Consider the following 19305-nt stretch of genomic DNA (forward strand, 5'->3'; position numbering starts at 1 on the left):
ATCTGCCAACTCACTATCCAGGAGCTCTTCTTCCCGGTGGGTAGGAAGCCTCAGCCCATAAATATCAGCTTGAGATCTAATGTAGATACTCATAGCTTCCACCACAAACAGAAAAAGAAACGGGGCAAGAGGACATCCCTGGCGGACTGATCTAGAAATCTGAAACCTGTCCCCTCTTACCCCCCCAATGAGCAACTAGCTATGGGCTGATTTGTAGAGAGAGGATACTTCTCTAATCCATGCATCTGAAAAACCAAAGCGAGATAGAGTACCCTCTAAAAAATCCTAGTCTACTCTGTTGTAAGCTTTTTCAAAGTCTAAGAGTAGAATGGCCAATCTCTGGCAGCTCTGCATGGCCCATTCTGAGGCCTCCCAAAATGAGAAAATATTATAAAAAATACTTTTGCCATGCACAAACCCTGTCTGCGTGTCATGAATCAAATCTGGAAGAAAAACCTGTAGCCGCAGACTGATGGCTTTCGCCAGAATCTTGTAAAAAGTGCCCAATAGAGTGATGGGTCTCCATTGAGACACAAGATTCCTATTACCCCCCTTTGGGATGAGATGAATGAGACCATCTGTAAGTGAGTCTGGCATCTCACCAGAGTCCCACACGCCCTGCAGGGCTGATGTAATGTGATCACCAATCTGCTCCCAAAAAGTAATAAAAAAGGAGGGGGTAAGGCCATCTGAACCTGGGCACTTGCCCTTGTGAAGGGCAAGTAAGGCAGTCTTGAATTCTTCATTGGTGAAAGGTGCATCGAGAGAAACATACATCTCATCCTTCACCAATACAAGGATACACTGCCAAATAACCTCTCTAGCATCATCAATGGTCTGTGTGCCTGGATCTGCAGTAAGAAGGGATGCAAAAAAATCTAAAGCTACACGCATGACAGCATCAGGATCTGGCTGTAACACCCCGTTTGAGTCAACAAGCTGCGAAACACTATCTCTACTATGTCTGGGCCCATGAGTAGAGAAAAAGTGTTTGTTGTCCCTGCCACCCATCTGAATCCAAAAGGATTCCCGTGCATGAAAGGCATGTTCTGCTCTCTGATCCAACAATGTTTGCAAATGAGCCCTTGCTACAGCAAGGCGCTCCTGAATCCAAGCATCTGTGGGCCTCTTCTGCTCTTCCCTCTGAAGGGACGCTAACTGTTGGCGTATACCAATCTCACATCTGAGAATCTCACGTCTCCTAGAATCAGCGACTGTATGATAATAGTCACTAATTTCGGATAAGGCTACAGCTACCTGAGATGGGTGGACAGCTCCACCCTGTATGTGAGAAACCCAAATCTGTAAAATATCCTCCGTGAGGCTCTCCTCTGCATAAAAAGCATCCGGAATCCTGACACTAGCAGAGTGTCCTCTCCGATGAGGCTCAAGAATCTGCAACACCACTGGAAAATGATCTGAGGTGGAAACCCCAGTAGAAATGCATACAGATCCTCCTCTGTCAAGTGCCCAATCGTCTACATAAAATCTGTCAATCCGTGCATGAATGGGCATGTGTATTCTCCCGTTCGACCAAGAGTACAGGAGTGACTGTGGCATAATATGAAAGGCATCATCCAACCAAGTGTCCTCGCCACTGAACTGAAAGAGGAAGGCATCCCAAACTGCCCTCTCCAAAGAATGAATTCCACCCTGTCTGCCTCCCTTTTTGTCTGAAGGCAACTCAACCATGTTGAAGTCGCCACCAATGATCCAAGAATCTACAATGGGGGCCCAAGAGAGTAACTCCTTCCAAAAGGAGATCCGCTCCCCTCTGTTGTTGGGAGCATAAAGATTGAGAAGACCAATCTTACGCCCTCCAATCAAAATAATGATCCATTGAGCTCTAGAAGGGGAGATAATACCATGACCAGCAATCAAGGGGAGAATAGAAAGAGAGACCGAAATGCAAGTACCTCCCCTTGTGCCCATAGTAGGCGACCAGAAGGTATGTCCTGAAAGCAGTTTGCCAGACTTAGAGCAATCACTGGCACCTAGCTTGTGTTCCTGGATAAAAAGGATATCAATAGCACCTCCAGTGACACCTGGATGAAGCTGGTTCCGGTTCAGTTGCCTACGGTGATAGTGTGGAACTCCACCTAGGCCTGTATGTTTCAGCTGACTATCCTCATCGACAGGAGGATGTTGGACGGAAAGTCTTACCTGACCTAGTCGAGGAGACCAGCCTCCCCTAGGGCTGAAACACTCTTGCTGAGGACAGGAAACTCAAGAGGTGAAAGGATCCCCACACCTGCTGAAAGGGAGGCCCTGTCAGAAGGAATCCCAATGACCGGGACCCCTAAGGTGGAGGGCACAAACTCCTCATCATCCATGAAAGTCGCCGAATCTGCCAGTGCCGAAAAAGAATTCCTGATAAGCAAGTTTGGCCGAGGAGTGCGAAGAAGACCTGCACTCATGGAAGATGGAGGAGAAGGACTTGCTAGGCCTCTATCAGCAGAACTGGAGCTGGGGGTTGAGGAGGCCTGTGGCTGGGGTAAAGAGGAATCAGGAGCCCTCATCTGCGCCTACACTTTCTCGGTTGTCCTGACTGTGGCAGGAATAGTCTGCGGGAAAGAAGTACCTGTAGCCCCCTCGTGGTCAGAAACCAAGGGGTCAGAAACCAAAGTGACTGGGGCTGGTGGATCTAAAGGCCCCTCCTGATGTAGAACTGTAGTGTCTGGGGCTGCCGCAACATCCACCTCTGGAGTCTGGAAAGCGTTTGTCTGAACAAGATCAAAAGTCTCCTCCTGAGGTAAGGGAGCCGCTCTGATAGCTCTCCATCGTGGTACTGGGTGTGGTGCGGGCATTGGGTGCCCTGCTGCCCCTGGTGGTCCTGGGGTGCGCGAAGCAGGGTGTCCTGTTGCTCTTGGTGGTCCTGGAGTGCATGGTACAGGGTGCTGGGGAGGTGCAGTCATGGTAGTACGTGAAGGAGCCGCACCAGAAGACCTCTTGGGTCTTTTCCTCTTCCTTGGGCAGTCTCTAGCAAAGTGCCCAAGGGTCCTGCAAATCCTGCACTGGTCTTGTCTACCTGAAATCTCGACTCTCTGTCAAAAGAGAGAGCCATCTGGACGTTGAAGCATAATGTGGTCATCTGAGATGTTAGGGTCAGAGACAATGACCCTAACACGAGGCACCCCGTCTGCACTGACTGCCTCTGCCGAGGAAGAAGGCATGCCAGGAAGGGAGGGGATCTCAGTGACCACTCCGAATGTGGCTCCGATAGTGGCAAGCAGCCGATGGTAGACCTGAGGAAGACCAGGAAATCTAATGAACAGTGATGTGACTTGCCTGTCCTCCTCGACTGGATCGAAGCCCAAGGTGTAGGGTAAAAGAAAGATCCTCCTCGAACCCAAAGCCAGGGGAGTAGCTTTGACAACAAGGGCTGTGGACTCGTGGGAGTCGAAAACCACTTGGAAGAATCCACGTCCCAAAAGTTGAATATCCCTGAGGTGTGGGGCGAGGTCTCCTAGTAACGCCGCCAGCATCCAGTCTCTAGCCTGTGATCTGGAAGGGTGTGACCCAAAGATGCAGGCAAAAAGTGATGTGGAGCCCTCTAATTCCACATCTTTCTTGAGCTGCTGCAACTCATCTTCTGAAAAAATGACGGTTCTCGCGGCCGGTGGAGGTGGACGGAGATTGGCTGAATGGGGATCCATTCGCCAATCGATGTGAAATGGCCGATTCCAACACTAAAAAAGCTCCATCCATGAAACTACTGCCCAGGATGCCCTGAACGCGGGCGTAGGAAGAAGGAGAAAGAGAAGGTAGGAGAGAGGGGAAGGGAAGGAGAGGATAGACTGAAGGAGGAGACGGAGGTAGGCTGAGGGGGAGGCGTGGGGAGCTCAGTTAGGAAGGAAGGGGGCGGGGAGGGAGAGGGAGGAGGTTTTTTTTTTTTTTTTTGGGGGGGGGTCTCCTTGGGGGGGGGATAGGAGGGAGGGAAAGGGAGGGCGGTTGATAGGAAGGAGGGGGAGGGGGAGAGGAAAGGAGGGCGGGTTAGGAGGGAGGGACAGGGAGGGCGGGGGAGAGGAAAGGATGGGGGAGGGGGAGAGCAGCGGGGGGGGGAGAAGGAGGGCGAGGGAGGGGGGCGGGGGAGGAGAAGGGGGCAGGGGTGCTGACGGGTGGGGGAGAGGTAGGGAGGGGAGGGAGAGGTAGGGGCAGCAAGGAGGGAGAGGTAAGGGGCAGCGGGGGGGGGAGAGGGATGACGGGGGAGGGGGCGGGGGAGGAGAAGGGGGGCGGGGGGGCTGACGGGTGGGGGAGAGGTAGGGAGGGGAGGGAGAGGTAGGGGCAGCAGGGAGGGAGAGGTAGGGGGCAGCGGGGGGAGGGAGGGCGGGGAGGAGGAAGGGGAGAGGGAGGGTGAGGGAGGAGGGAGAGGGGGCTGGCGAGAGGGGAGGGAGAGGAGGAGCAGCGAAGGGGGGAGAGGGGGGGCAGCGAGGGAGAGGGAGAGGGAGAGGGGGCTGGCTGAGAGAGGGAGAGGGGGGGCAGTAGCTCACGGGGAGGAGCAGCAGCTCAGGCTCATGAGTCCTTGTTCACTAGTACCCACTGGAGAACCGTAGGGCAGTGTTTTCATCTTAGGTTTAGGGATAGGTTTAGGTCCAGCCTAGGATAGGAGCCCTTCTGGGCCCCCTCAGGGCTAGAACAAGGGAAGAGAATGGCAAGGGAAGGGCTGCCTTTATAGGCTACCTTGCACCCCTCTCTAGGCTGCCATTTATGGGGCCTAGGGCTGGCATTTATGGGGCCTAGGGCTGCCTTTGTGGGGCCAAAGGACCAGCCAACCAGCCCCAAAAGCCCTACAAATAGGGGGCCTCCAGGCCCTCTTTCCTCATTCAGTTCTCCCAGCACTTCAGCCTCCTACAGCTCCTCCTCAGCCCCCTCCGAACAGCCTGACACTCACCCCCAGTGGCCCTCTGACCAGCCTCAGCCTTTGGCATCAGTTCACCCCTTTGGGAAGGTGTTCACGCAGCGCATCAGACAGGGAGTCGGGATAGTGAATTGAGTAAGGTTTGGGGTCTGTTTCAGCAGCTCTTTTCAGTTATCTTTTACAGTTTTACACAGCTCATTCTCAGCTTTTTATTTCAGTCATCTCTCAGCTCTCTTATAGGATCTATCACTCCTAGCTTTCACTTTGTCACTCACGCAGTAACCTTGCATTCCGGTGGACAGCACAAGCCTCTCCCTTGCCTTGCAAAAGCATCCTACATCGTCAGTGTGGACAGCATCAAGGTCTCGGTATTGGTCGGCATTGCCTCTCAGGTCTTTGGGTCTGCTATACGTGTGCATAGTGAGCTCTTTAGAAGTGTGTTTCCGTGCTCTCTCGAAGAGTGTTCTTTGTATTTCTCAGTTCTCCAAGTATAAAGCAAATTCTCCCCTGGTTGGCGGAGGGGGCCCTCAGAAGGTACAGGGACCCAATCGGTTGTCGACTCTACTCTCTCTCTACCCTCATGTCCTTTCTCTCTCTATGGTAAACAACGCTAATTCCTCGCTAAAGGTTTAAAGAAGGTCTTGCTGTGAATTACGCGATCAGATTACCGTTGCATGTTACATTGTCTGCACAAAAATGAAAGACTAACCTAAAACAACCCCCCCTTCGCTCAAGGCGTCACAATCATTTAAGGGAAACCGGCAGAGAACCCGACTCAAGCACATAAAACATAAACATAATTATGGGAGACTTCTCTTCAAAGAGTGTCGATGGCCACTTTTGCAATAGAAAGAGAGAGAGGGTGGCCTAAATCATAGGCACCTCTTCTACATCAAAGGAAACCAATCCCTATATCATAGAGACTCCTAAATCAAAGGCACCTCCCCATGTGGAGACCTTTGCATTACATCATCATTTACGTCATAGACTATGACACATCATAGCACTTAGTGTGCTACACATACATGATCATAGGACAAGCCCTTGATCACACACTTTCCAACAGGCTGGCTTTCCAGAGAACAAGGTGGAAGGGATCCTTTGGACAGAGAGTCTACGTAAGCTCAGTGGAGCATGCAGGCTTAGAGATCTAGAGGTTCTAGGCATCTAGTAGGAGAACATTTTGGTATTGTATTGTGTCCAATTCGAGGATGGACGAAAATATTTAAGTGTTGCTTCTATATTTGTCTCAAGGCCCTCATATTGGTCTTCCACTACGGGATATTCTGTGTAGGGATTCCATTTTCTAACACTCCTATGTGTACCCACTATCAGCAAAGGGTAGACTCTGGTGTACCTTTGTGTAAAAAGATATATCTCTACATGTGCAAGACTTTGAGAAATTCCTGGGATTTGACCACAAAGTAGGGTTACAGTTCGAAACACTGCAATTCAGGGTCTTGGTGCTCTAAATCTCGTAGACCCCACCCCCCTATATAGGGGGGCCACCAAACGTCTATCGGGGACTCTATGTGTGTGTGTGTGTGTGTGTGTGTGTGTGTAGGTGTGAGAGGTGGCGCCATGGAGAGCCCTGCTGCTCCTCCCCCCCCGCCCGTACCCTTGTGTGCATTTGTTCCCTTCCTGTCTACCTCCGTACACCTCAGCCTTCCCTCGTCCCTCCTCCGTTCATCCCTCTGCAGTCCCCTCCTCCTTTTGTAGATCCTTTGTCTCAATCCGTGCAGGTTTGGTTGTCCGTACAAGTTTCTTCACCATCCGTACCTACTGCTTGCACCCCTTGTTTTGCCTCAGCCACCCCCTGCACTCCCTTCGCTGCTGTCCGTACCTGCTGTCCGTACCTGCTCTGTAGCAGCCGCTTCACTTACGTGCACCTTCTGCCTCTGTCGTACGGCCGTCCGTACATGCTGTACGGCCGACCATACAGCGTGTACGGATGGATGTGCAGCTTTCGTCTGCTGCAGCTGCTGTTACATTTTTGACTGTACCCTCTTCTTTTGTGCCCCCTTTGTTGTCAGTACAGCATGTACCTGCTCAGCCTTTCAAGTCTGTATAATTCCAGCAGCAGCCCCCTTTATCTTCGCTTTTTCCTGATGTATCCTCTTCCTTTCTCCCTGCTGCGTCGACATACGGGTCCTTTGTGTTCTCTGCTTCTACTCCTTTCGTGCCTGATCCTCCTGCCCATGTTTTTATTCACCGAAAACGTGGTGGTCTGCTTGCTTCGCGTTTATTCAAATCTGCAAAACTCGATGTAGCGGATGGTCCTTCTTCCTCCCTCCAGTTGGATCTTCTTCGACAATTGTGTGGTGCCTCCGTCACATATGTTCCCTCGTTGGGTTCTCCTATGGTTTGCTCTTTGGATTCTGCCCTCTTAGTCTATGGTCTTCAACAGGCTCAGCAATTTGGGATCTGTCTCTATTTTATGGGTAGGATTCTTTCTGCAACTCAGCTCCGTCGTTGGGCTGAAGTTGCAATAGGCCCAGATCTTGTTTCTTCCTTTCTTTTTCTTGGCAAAGGTTTTTATTATGCTTGGTGTTCTTCGACTGAGGTGGTGGAGAGCCTTGTCAGCCATGCTGGTGTTCCTGGGGCTGGTTTCTTTGCTTATGTGATGCCTTGGGATCCACTTTTTGATCCGGCTTCTTCTCTTCTCACTCACTGTCCAGTTTGGATTACTCTAAAAGCGCTGCCCGTTCCTCTTCTTCCGCATCTTCCTACCCTTGGAGTGCTTTTGGGGAGGCCTCTACATGTTCCAAGACAGAAGTTTCTGCAGGTCACTTGGGATGTTCGCATCTGTATTTTATGGGATATGATGCAGCCGGTGCTTTCTTCTCTAGATCTTGATTATGGATTTGTTCATCCTTTGCGCATCCGGCTGCAGTTTACATCTTTTCCTACAGCTTGTTATCGGTGCTGTCAGGTTGATCATTTTGCACGGGCTTGCCCTTCTGCTTCCAGGACCACTCCTCCTGCTCCTTCATCAGCTGTCAAGATTCCTCTACCTTCTCCTCCGGTCTCTGCTATGGCTTCACTGGATAAGCCTTCTCTTACTGCTCCGAAGCACTATTGGAGGAAGGTAGATAAATCCAAGGATGATCTTTTTGTTCCTAAAGCAGTTCAGGATCCCTCTCCTATTGAGCACCATCAGCCTCTTTCTCCTCAGGATATGGATGTGCCTCTTGAAGCAGGGCTTATACAAGATGTTGTTCCTGCTATCTCTCAGGGTGATACCCTAACTGAAGCTGACATGATGAGTCATGATTTATCCGATGCAGCTCTTTCATTAGACGCTTCTTCTTCAAAGAGTACAGATGTTGATCCAGTTCATATGCTTGTGAAGAATGTGCCAGAGTCTCTTTCTGTTCAGGATGCAGCTGTTTCTTTTTCTCTGGAGTCTTTTCATCCTATGTTGCAACAGGTTTTTGACCCTGTGATTCAAAAATTCAAGCTCCCAGCTTATATTAAGAAGAATCACAAGAGCAAAACACAGGTGGTTTTTATTGATGGTGTAGTTTCTTCACTGCATCAATTTTTACAAAGCAACAATCTGCAAGTGGAGGATGTTGTGTTTGATCCTCCTCCAGTTTGATATTGTAACTTTTTACTTGGTTGCCTCATGAGTTTTCCTCTGAGGCTTTACTTGTAAATTTTTTTCTTTGTACTTATTGGTGGGTTTTTATCTCTTTTTGGGGTTTCCCACACAGAAATAAAAGATTTCACTAAAAAAAAAATGTGTGTGTGTGTGTATGTGTGAGAGAGAGAGAGAGAGAGAGAGAGAGAGAGAGAGAGAGGGAGAGAATGTCTGGTTAAGCGGAAAGATAGACCTGAAAAAAGTTCAACATGGGAAAGAGTAAGCAATCTCCAGAGGAGGTCCCCAATTTTTTTTTCAAGGACGTAAACCATTCTTAAGGGGAAGGGAATGTTACGTTAGGCATAATCATGGAAGCCAGAGGCTCGGTTATGGTGAAGCGGGGAATCAAAGGCTTTGACAACACTTGCGGTTACTTGAGGGCTCCATTGTTTGGGTCTAGGTTTATGTTAAGCCTAGGCATTAGTGAGACATGTGTGTGTGTGTGTGTGTGTGTGTGAGAGAGAGAGAGAGAGAGAGAGAGAGAGAGAGAGAGAGCACTTGATGCAAAGCGTCACATCATCGTTGCACGGATAGTTATGCCAACTACTATCTGTATTACTAAGGTTAGGCCTGCAGAGGTTATAGAAGACTGCACATGATTCAGGCTGTTTGGAGAGGCTAGAGGGAAACTTACCCCATGATAGGATGGGACATGAAGGGGCTAGAGGGACTGTTAGGGCTGTTGTAGAGGGCTGATCCTGTTGCTACTGCTGGACTGTAAGCTTCACTAGGCGTTTCTGCTACTGATGTCATTGAGGCTGATGGTACTGTCGCATTGGCTGCTAGGGAGTTTGCTGCTACTGCTGGAGCTGATGGATTTGAATGAGGGGAAAGGCCTCCTTTCATAGGCCTGAAGGCGTTTGTAATTGCCATCTCACAGACCAGTCTGTAACTGCCATTCATAGACTGATCTATAACTTCCATTCATAGAGATTGGTCTTTTTCAGCCACTTTCACAGATTGGTCTATTAATTTACTGGATTTGAGGCTATTGCGGATCCCTAATACTGTTCCAGGCATGACCTATTTTGGTCCTATACATGGCCTAGACTGGCTATTACTGGGTGGGTGCATTATACTCTATTTGTTTGTGGCACTTGCTGGTCTATTTTCAGGCTCGAATCCTGGACTATTGGTTGAACCATACAGCCAAAATCCACTCCCACCCTTCATTGCGCATCGGGTCGACTCCCATCTTCACCCATCACGTGTTTACATCCTTGAGAGGACATTGGGCTTTGTGATTTGTTGTTTGGTTCGGAACAGGGGTGTCTGTCAGAGGGTTTATACCTTGTTGAGCCAAGCATTGCATGATTTTTGAGAGAGAATTCCGAGATTGCAGTACATAACCCAGCATGGGACTTCTCTTGCAGGTTTGAGGTGCATCCTTTGCCAAGCATTGGCTTTGGAAGTGATGTCTATTGCTTGAGCAGAGCATTCACAACACGTGAACTTTGCTGAAATGGCATATAGTAGAATTTGAATGATGTCTTTTAGATGCTTGCACAAGAGAATAGTTTGGATGGCACCAACTATTCTCTCTGGGGTTTTATGATGCGGAATGTCTTGGTTGCAAAAAAATTATGGGTTTATGTCACGGGTGATGAAGCCCATTCCGAGGGATTTTCACTTGGCTAAGAAGCTTGCCATTACCATCTCGCCGGATCAGTTTGTGTTAGCCAAACCTCTAGAGTGGGTTCAGGGTTGCAGTGGTGGTGCGGAGGGGGGGGGGGGGGGGGGAGAGCAAGGGCAACAACACCTTGCTCTAGTTGGTCAAGTGCAAGCACCTGCAAGTCTTACTCTTGAGCAAAAGAGGTGAAATACACATGATGCCCAAGCATTATCTTTGATTTCATAAATGTGGAGAGGTTTATTATCCCTCATGTTAGGTCCTGCTGGACTTCTAAAGCTGCCAAGGATATTTTGGAAAATATGTATTAAGCTCGTACTGAGGCGGGAGTCTCATATTTGAGCAGAGAGCTTGATATTGTGCGCATGCATGAGAGTGACTCTATGTAGGACCATGTCACCAGGATCAAGATTTGCGCAAGCAACTCTTGAATATTGATAAGGTCATTCTAGACTCACAGCTTGTTACCACTACTTTGAACTGTTGCTGGAGTCTTAACTTTTTTTTTCAGACATCTCTCAACCTTTTGACGCGAGGGAATCAAAAGTGTCTCACTTCTGAAGAGTTGGTAGCACTCTTGTTTGTAGGAGCAGCAGAGGCGAAAGAATATGGCTTCATGTTCTCGTAGTGGGGAGCATGCTTTTTCAGCCAAGAATAAGGGCAAAAGGAAAGTTCAGCCAAGGCATGCCTCTAGCAGTGGTTTTGGACATGCGATTGGGAAAGATAAAAAGGATGCCACAATGCCTTTCAAGAAAGGGAAGTGCCATTATTGCAAAAAGCCTGGTCATCACATCATTGAATGCCCCAAGAGGCTTGCAATTACTACAATTCTCGCTGACGGCCATAGTGCCATTGCATTGTGCAGAATCTTGTATTTCATGCTCACACAAAACACATTGAAATTCATAATCATTATGTCAGGGAGCAGCTACATGCATGGGACATCAGCTTGGTCTCTTGCCCTACACATCAAAATGTGGCACCACACCAAAGCATTACTTGTCCAAAGTTTGAGGCTTTTCACAAAGCTTTCAACTTATATTTATTTGGTGATTGATGTTTACCTTTTACATTGTGACACTGTCACTGCGGGGGGGTGTTAGAAATATTTATGTTTCCGAAGGCAGTCGCCAATGTTATGTAATAAGGGCTGGGGACACTTCGTTTTATTAAGGTTTTTTAACCGTAACCTCAGTTAGAGGTTGAGTTTGTGAGTGAGTTAGTCACCACACATCTTTTGACTCTAGTTAGGGTCCATCCTAGGGTTTTGTCTGTATGACTACCCTAGCCTTGTTGTCACATGCACCGTCAAGCCCAAGTGGCAGTGACAACTGGCTCTCTAGCCTGCTTGAAATGGCCCAAAAGGCCCTGGTTTTATAGGCAAGGGCCAGGAGCCTGGTCGGCCAAAACCGACCAGCCAGTTGGTTGTGCTGGCCCAAGGTTGGCTGGTTTCCCAGCCTAAATAAGGGGCCTTTCAGCCACCCCTTTTTACTCACTCAGCTTCCTCAGTTCAGGACTCAGCTCCCAGCCTCTAGTAGCGCTTCCAGCCAGCATAGGAGGTGGCAATGACAACTGGCTGTCTAGCCTGGTTGAATTGGTCCAAAAGGGCCTGGTTTTATAGGCAAGGGCCAGCAGCCTGGTCAGCCAAAACCAACCAGCCAGTCAGTTGTGCTGGCCCAAGGTTGGCTGGTTCCCATCCCTATATAAGGGGTCTTCTGCCCCCGTTTTCACTCACTCAGCTTCCTCAGTTCAGGAATCAGCTCCCAGCCTCCAACAGCGCTTCCAGCCAGCATAGGTGCGAGCTTTGGGCGTCCTATTTCCACAGCATAGTTCCATCTCCTGCATGTCGTAGTTAGGGGAGTGGTCTCAGCACAGTTTTGTATGCCGATTTGGCAACCATGTACAAATAAAGCAGTGTACTATTAGGTAAATGTCTCATGTCTCTCATGCTTGAGTTTGCCTTTTATATTCATCTATCTTTCTGCACAGCAAGTCTTCGCTTGTTACAATTGTAATTCTTTTCCAGCTTGCTTCGGCTCCATTCTCTTGCCTTGTCTCGCTTCCATGTCCAACACAATGTGTCGAAATTACATAGGAAGAATCGTGATGATGAAGCTCTGAGATGCAGGGTCATTGACTGAAACGAGAAAATCAAGGTTCTAGGCTTGAAGAACTTGAGATGACTCTGAGGTGTAACATGCATGGAACCCAAGACTTAACAATCCACACATGTTTTTCATTTATAAGGGTTGATTGCCTTCTTTCTTTTGCTTGAGTGCTTATTAACAGACAGGTGATCTAGTTCTCAAGTGTCTACATCTCAGCCCATATCTGCTATAGCTACATCCTCCTTGCTACCTGTCGTCCTTTCTTTGGGATTGTTTGGAATTATCCAAGTCCTTGACTTGCTGGACTGCAATAAACGAGGCAACTTTCCATACAGTATTACAAACTATCCACACAAGAAGAGTTAATCTCTTTTTCCTCTTTTTGTCTAAACTGCAATGCATATAGAAGATAAGGTCCCTGTAGGTGGACATCGTCAATGTTGATTTTTTGCCACGAGAGCCAATAAATTTGACTAGTACTTACTGTTAATGGATGCTAATGTTTGACTGCTCATACCTTTATGATGGCATCTCATACAATGTAAATGGCTACCCATACCACAAACAAATTTAATTGCTCGTATTGATGTTAACCACTGTTCATATCAACCTGGGGCTTTCTTTCTCCAAAGTTAGGCTAGCTGGGTACTTCCAGGCCTTAGCAGAAATTGCTTGTAGGTCAAACAGATTGTCTGACATAACATACCTAAACAGAATGATTCATGGAGAATGATTTGCACTGGCGTACGTGTTTCTGGGGTGGAAAAGGAAGGGGTGTGTGGGCGGTGTGGGGCGGGGGGGGGGGGTGTCAAGAATGCCTAATGATTCAAAACTTTTCCTTCCTTGTGAAGGGAATCAAGGATGGCACTAAAACCACAGATTCTTCATACTTCATGATTGCCAAGAAAACACAGCATTTGCTCAACGCTGTTAAATTATCCATCGAGACAGGATATACAGCTGTCAAACTGGAAGGGTAAGAAAATGTCAACACTGCAGTGTGTATTGGATCAGTTTATGACTTTAACAAGCAAACAATGAGCAATAAATGCATACGCATCTGGTGTTGCATTTAAGTATGGACACTTCGTCACTTCTGTACATTATCAAGAGCTTCACTTGTACTTATCTATTTATAGATGTGTACATGCATGAGTGCCCTCCTACCCAAGTTGATCCCAAAAGAAGTGGAAATTATTCAGTCAAAGAGAGAGAGAGAGAGAGAGAGAGAGACTATCATGGATTTCCTGAAGCATAAACATTGTATCTACATACATGCATACATGTATACACACATATATAGACTAAAAATAATCATATGTGAGTGCCAAAAAAGTCAATCAGTAGTTACAGGATTCTAGGAAAGAATTTGCTTCTCTAATTGATTAGCTTGTTTACCAGCCTTTGGTACACTAAGTTAAACTAAAGTTACAAAAGGACAAAACATTATCTCATATAATTCAGTCCATGTATCCAGGTCAATCCCTACCATAATCGACTCTCGATTTGAGGCCATAGATTTATGTAACACCTCGTAAATACCAATCACTCGTCTTAAGCCTATTTGGCTTCTTTGGAACCAATTTTACCCTGACTAGCATTTGCCTCATCCGCCATCTCACCTTAATAACATGCCTACTTTGACCATAGCACATGAATCGTCCTTGAGTAACCAAAGTGTTTATAAAATTCATCTAACAGGCCACCTGGGCTGTAGTGCATGCTACAATTCTCTCACAATGAAAGATCACTCTGCCCATCTTTCCACGTTTTATGAATCCCACACACAATTTGTCATTCTTTGGTAGGCTAGCATCAAGTTTAATGGAGGTCTTGTGATTAACCATCTCAAACAAGGCAAACAAGCGAACAACCGCACACTATGAAAGTGATTAGAAACAAAAGTGATCATGATTGTCTCATCCTTGAACAATGCCCTCATCCACCATCCACCCACCACCCTTAACCTGAAATCTGTCAATTCTGGATAAATGAAAATGCTCATGTCTATCTGTTATTGCATGCAAACTTCTTCAACCTAGATTCTTCCTTAAAGCCTATACATTCAATCAACAATTTAACCAAGCATCTTGCCGGACTTACAGTTGGTCCTTTCTTCTATCGAATTTGTCCTCATTCCAGTCACCCCCAATATGGCAGTGCAATCCTTGAAGGCATCCTTACAGGAAAAATTGCAATGTGGCCCTTTCCCTAGAAGCATTCGGTGCATACATAGAAATACAAATGCATTTCCGATCCTTCACAACCACCTCTAATGAATAACATATGCCTTCCTAATCTCTGTAAAGTTCATTGCTGCTCCATGTTCTGTTCATCCTTAAGGGCAACCCAACATGAACCTCGTAGAGTTCAGAAAGACCTAGTAATTTCGAGAATCCGTTCTAAAATAAAAGGTGTCTCCTACCCACAATTTGATCTGCTGTAACATGATAATATCTGGCCTTTTCTTGCCCAAACTCTTCTATATCCCACCTACTTGGTCTCATCACAACCCCCCTTCAAGTTTCCACAAGATCAATGTAAAACTTTTGTCTTTTTATAATACGCATGTGCTGTGTTGCATGGGTCCTTTAATCACCTTTGTTTGATAGTCTATAATCGTTACTATGTACTGTTAGTGTGGTTTGCACCCCATGTACCTATGATTTCCTGGAAGTTAAGGATATAAAGTGGGTGAACAAATCGAGTTGGGCCATGGCAAGTTTTATTAGTTTCTACATTGAAAAGTATATGCAAGGCTCCATCACCATCAAGACTATTTTTGAATTATTATCCTATGGTTGCATGTAACATTTCCGACTTTAAATCAACAAGTTCTCTATAGGGTAAACATATAGAAAGGACTAAGAAGTTCAAGATGGGCCACTTGTCGCCATAGATAAATGCCAGACATAAACTGTGTCCATCTTTTTTTCTACGATACAACTGGGCATGCCACATGTCCTTCCTCTTCATGAGGTTAGTGGCTTCATTAATCTCTAGTTTACCACCAAGCACCAGTGTGCTTGCCTTGAGCATATATGCTCTTGCATCAAACTCTCCTTGTTTGAAAGATTCCAATCTCCTGATTGGAGATGGATTGTTGCAAACAAGCTATCTAGTTTTTTTCAACCTAGCTCCGTTCTTTCTCCTTTGATGCTTTATCCATAGGAAAGGTTATTTTTTATCCTTCAACTCCTCTTTGAACATCCAAGTGCCTTCATTGATGTCTTTATCCATCCTTTTGATTAAGTACTTTATGTAATTACGTGTGTGCGCCTATTCGTGCATGTGCAAGCACGTACGTGCATGTGTGTAATCTTTTCTCATCTTCTTCATCCTCTTCAAGCACATTCATTGATGTTGAGGGCTATTTATCTTTGCTCGTTTAAGGACTGCCATGTTGGTTTCTCTTCTTCATGCCCTTGACCAACTTGCAGGTCATTACTAAGTTCTTTCTCCCCATGGTAGTGAAACACGTCTGCTACATTGAATATGGGACGAATTTTCCAGCTTACTCGCATTTGGGCATATCGTTTTCAATACTCTACATGGTGTAGTTTTCACTTGTACTCCCCATCGAGATACTTTTCCTTGCTGATATACACCCATATGAGATCACCTTGCTCAAATTGTTTGCCCCACTTTTTCTTTTATCAGCATGCTTTTGATGGTTGAGATTTTTCTCCTCAAGATTCTGTTGTACCTCTTTAAAAAGATCATACATGCAAAAGTAGTCACAGCCAACCATCCTAAATAAGACCATCCGTGACTTTGTCAATTATATCTGACAGAAGTGTATTTTGTACGGTCCACAGTACTCAAACATGATTCTCTCTAAGAGTTCCTCCTCGAATATCATCGGTGATTCTCTTGAAGACTTCCTCCATGAAAGTCACTCAAGAACATCATTGTCCACATTGTCCCTCACAAAAGTCCCATTCTCCTTTTCCATTGTGGACGTGAAATTGCTTGATTAACCATCGTGCTTGTTCAAACAACTATGCTGGTTTGACCACCGTACTTCTTTGAATACTGTGCTTGTTAGTTTTGGTCAACGATCAATCACATCACTGATGGATCTGCATAAACTGTTTATCATTTGCATGGATGCTTCAACCAATGGATTAGGGGCAGTATTGCTTCAATACGACACTCAGGGTGAATGGCAGCCCATAATTTATCTTAGCCGCTCCTTGTCGAATGCTCAGCAATGGTATACAGCAACTAATTTGGAGTGCTTAGCAGTTGTGTGGGCGATTTTCACACAGGACATACGTGTGCAACCTGAGCTCGATGCACTTGGAGTGCTTGATGATCTGGGTTGGTATTGTGCTCGAGCTTTTCTCTGGGCAACTGCTTATGAGCTTCCAGTGAGTGTCACTGCCCTTCCTGGGGAAGATTTAATGGAGGAGTAATAATGGCCTGTGGTGCTTGTTTCTTGTGGAATGATCGACGTACAGTGACTTTTCATTGCTCGTTCTTGGAAAATATGGCAATGTCATTAGTATTACAGGGGACTAAAGGTACCCTTGAGGTGGAAGACTTTGTTGTACCCTTTGAAGAAGATGTAGCACAGTTCAAGATATGTATGAATGCACAGTTTGGACCTTTAGACACGAGCTGGAATGTTAACATTATTACTCATCAAGCCCACACAAGCCTACCTCAAGAATGCCTAATGATTCAAAAGTTTTCCTTCCTTGTGAAGGGAATCAATGGCACTAAAACCATAGATTCTTCATACTTCATCATTGCCAAGAAAACACAGCAGTTGCTCAACGCTGTTAAATTATCCATCGAGACAGGATATACAGCTGTCAAACTGGAAGGGTAAGAAATTGTCAACACGCAGTGTGTATTGGATCAGTTAATGACTTTAACAAGCAAACAATGAGCAATAAATGCATACGCATCTGGTGTTGCAGTATGGACACTTCGTCACTTCTGTACATTATCAAGAGCTTCACTTGTACTTATCTATTTATAGATGTGTAACATGCATGAGCTCCCTCCTACCCAAGTTGATCCCAAAACAATTGGAAATTACTCAGTCAAAGAGAGAGAGAGAGAGAGAGAGAGAGACTATCATGGATTTCCTGAAGCATAAACATTGTATCTACATACATGCATACATGTATACACACATATATAGACTAAAAATAATCATATGTGAGTGACCAAAAAGTCAATCAGTAGTTACAGGATTCTAGGAAAGAATTTGCTTCTCTAATTGATTAGCTTGTTTACCAGCCTTTGGTGCAATAAGTTAAACTAAAGTTACAAAAGGACAAAACATTACCCTAAATTATTTTCTGCTCTATAACATTCATGTTTCTTTCAAATCCTCCTAATCACCTTAATAACTGGGCTGTAACCCAACGGATACCAGTACCTAGTTGACCTTAGCAAAAATCTCCTTCCACATAGCTATGGAAGATGCAGTGACAAAATGAAGCTCTCACTATTCCCAAGGAGTTCCCCAAGCCAAATGCCATATAATACCTTGAGAATGTAATCTCATATAATTCAGTCCATGTATCCAGGTCAATCCCTACCATAATCGACTCTCGATTTGAGGCCATAGATTTATGTAACACCTCGTAAATACCAATCACTCCTCTTAAGCCTGTTTGGCTTCTTTGGAACCAATTTTACCCCGACTAGCATTTGCCTCATCCGCAATCTCACCTTAATAACATGCCTACTTTGACCATATCACATGAATCATCCTTGAGTAACCAAAGTGTTTATAAAATTCATCTAACAGGCCACCTGGGCTGTAGTGCATGCTACAATTCTCTCACAATGAAAGATCACTCTGCCCATTTTTCCACGTTTTATGAATCCCCCACACAATTTGTCATTCTTTGGTAGGCTAGCATTAAGTTTAATGGAGGTCTTGTGATTAACCATCTCAAACAAGACAAACAACCGAACAAACGCACACTATGAAAGTGATTAGAAACAGAAGTGTTCATGGTTGTCTCATCCTTGAACAATGCCCTCATCCACCATCCACCAACCACCCTTAACCTGAAATCTGTCAATTCTGGATAAATGAAAATGCTCATGTCTATCTGTTGTTGCATGCAAACTTCTTCAACCTAGCTTCTTCCTCAAAGCCCATTCAATCAACAATTCAACTAAGCATCTTGCCGTGCTTACAGTCGGTCCTTTCTTCTATCGAATTTGTCCTCATTCCAGTCACCCCCAATACGGCAGTGCAATCCTTGAAGGCATCCTTACAGAAAAAATTGCAATGTGGCCCTTTCCCTAGAAGCATTCGGTGCATATATAGAAATACAAATGCATTTCCAATCCTTCACAACCACCTCTAATGAAAAACATATGCCTTCCTAATCTCTATAAAGTTCATCGCTGCTCCATGTTCTGTTCATCCTTAAGGGCAACCCAACATGAACCTCGTAGAGTTCAGAAAGGCCTAGTAATTTCGAGAATCGGTTCTAAAATAAAAAGTGTCTCCTACCCACAATTTGATCTGCTGTAACATGATAATATCTGGCCTTTTCTTGCCCAAACTCTTCTATATCCCACCTACTTAGTCTCATCACAACCCCCCTTCAAGTTTCCACAAGATCAATGTAAAACTTTTGTCTTTTTGTAATACGCATCTGCTGTGTTACATGGGTCCTTTAATCACCTTTGTTTGATAGTCTATAATCGTTACTATGTACTGTTAGTGTGGTTTGCACCCCATGTACCTATGATTTCCTGGAAGTTAAGGATATAAAGTGGGTGAACAAATCGAGTTGGGCCATGGCAAGTTTTATTAGTTTCTACATTGAAAAGTATATGCAAGGCTCCATCACCATCAAGACTATTTTTGAATTATTATCCTATGGTTGCATGTAACATTTCCGACTTTAAATCAACAAGTTCTCTATAGGGTAAACATATAGAAAGGACTAAGAAGTTCAAGATGGGCCACTTGTCGCCATAGATAAATGCCAGACATAAACTGTGTCCATCTTTTTTTCTACGATACAACTGGGCATGCCACATGTCCTTCCTCTTCATGAGGTTAGTGGCTTCATTAATCTCT

General features: G+C 45.7%; 1 pseudogene; it reads left to right on the forward strand.

Moving 5' to 3' along the window:
- The window catches only part of LOC147890367 (putative oxidoreductase At4g09670 pseudogene), a 36467-nt pseudogene extending 19391 nt beyond the window's left edge, over positions 1 to 17076 (forward strand).
- The last annotated feature ends 2229 nt before the right edge of the window (positions 17077 to 19305 follow it).

Source organism: Dipteris shenzhenensis, chromosome 19, assembly GCF_047967505.1.
Source record: "Dipteris shenzhenensis isolate YYH24624 ecotype China chromosome 19, Dip_SZ_1.0, whole genome shotgun sequence".
Lineage (NCBI taxonomy): Eukaryota > Viridiplantae > Streptophyta > Polypodiopsida > Gleicheniales > Dipteridaceae > Dipteris > Dipteris shenzhenensis.